The sequence below is a fragment of the Geospiza fortis genome, unplaced genomic scaffold (genome assembly GCF_000277835.1).
Source record: "Geospiza fortis unplaced genomic scaffold, GeoFor_1.0 scaffold172, whole genome shotgun sequence".
Taxonomy (NCBI): Eukaryota; Metazoa; Chordata; class Aves; order Passeriformes; family Thraupidae; genus Geospiza; species Geospiza fortis.
This window is the reverse complement of record NW_005054309.1, coordinates 243158-244683: the sequence shown is the minus strand read 5'-3', so window position 1 is coordinate 244683 and position 1526 is coordinate 243158.

Sequence of the window (1526 nt, the reverse complement as noted above, 5' to 3'; positions counted from 1 at the left end):
CGCTCCTGCCAAGGGCCCGCAGCCGACAGCTGACCTTGGGCTGGCATCCAGGCGTCCGGCCCGCAGGGAGCGCGGGGTGGTGAAACAGCAGCCTGGCAGCTGGGCTGGGGTTTGGGGGAGCCAGGAGAAGAGTCCCCCGGGAGCAGCGCTGCAAACTGCCTGGGGGCTGCGTGCAGCAGGGCGTGTGAACAGCTTGGGGCGGCTGTGTGCTGCGGGGGCTGGGATGCTCCAGCCCCATGGCTTGCAGTTGGGACACACAGCCCGGCCGTGCGACCAGACTTGCCAGCGCATGGCTCTGGCTTGCACCAGCACCTCCAGGCCAGCAGCCCCCTTCGCTCTGCCGCTGCCCCTGGGGTAGGGAAGGGGACCTGTGATTTACAGGGGTGACGTGTTTAACTTAAAGCAAGTCAAACAAAAGCCCGGTTTGTTTTGCGGAGCACAGACTTCCTGGGGGGATCAGCCCAGACAAATGACTCCACTCCCATTTATTAAACATTTGTGGCCATGCGATCAGCTGGTGCTGGGAACGGCTGGGACAATCTTATCCGTTTCCCAGCCTCTGCAGCAGGAGTGATTTCTGACATCTCTGCCCAAGAAGAGCTGTGCCGCAGGGGTACCAGCTCCCCATTCTGCTGTCTTTCAGATGTCCAAGGACAGTGATATGATCCACACAGGCCGTAGCCTGTGGGCTGTTTCCCTGCTCTGCCCTGCACGAGCATTCACACTGAGCACTGGCAGCAGGCTGGGGGCACATGTCCCTTGTGCCAGCACCACAGTGAGGGTTGTGAGGGGGCTGCGTGGCACTGAAGGGGTGTGGGTTGGAGGGGGCCTGCTCCTGGTGTGTTTGCCAAGGGGAGGGCAGGGGCAGCAGGGCAGGGCAGAGGTGCTATTGCTGAAGGACAGCCTTGGAGGTAGGGCTACCTGCAATCTGTAATGATTAGGAAGCTGCTCCCAGGAGGGGTTTATTGCCAATAAAGCCAGCTCAGCACAACTGTTGGGGCATTAACCCTTATCTGCCTGGCGCGATAAGAGCCCTGGGCTTTGCCTTCTGGCCCCAAGAGAGCAAACACCCGCCACAGGGCATGGTACAGACTGCACCATGCCCTGTCACCCTGGGGACACAGCCAACATCCTGTGCGGCTGGGACGCACCGCCCCAGCACATGCTCCCAAAGCCCCTGGCCTAGCTCCCCCTGCCTGCTGCCCTGCACACAGGGGTGAAGGCTCTGTACCCAAACTCCCGAGGGGTTCAGCTGTACAAAAGCAGCATCCTGCTTAATTAAAAGCAGACCTGCTGTAATGAGCCTGCCAGCACAACAGCGTGGCTCGGGCAGTGCTGCTGGAACAGAGGCTGGGATTCAGCCTCACTGCAGGACTGAGACATGAGGTGGCTCATGGGCTGTGAGCCGGGGCTAGGAGCCAGGGCTGGGTCACCCTGTGACTGCCTGCAGAGCCATGTCTCTCTCCGTGTCCTCCCAGCAATGCTAAAGAGACACAGCCTGTCTGATCCAGCCTGCTGTTGCATAG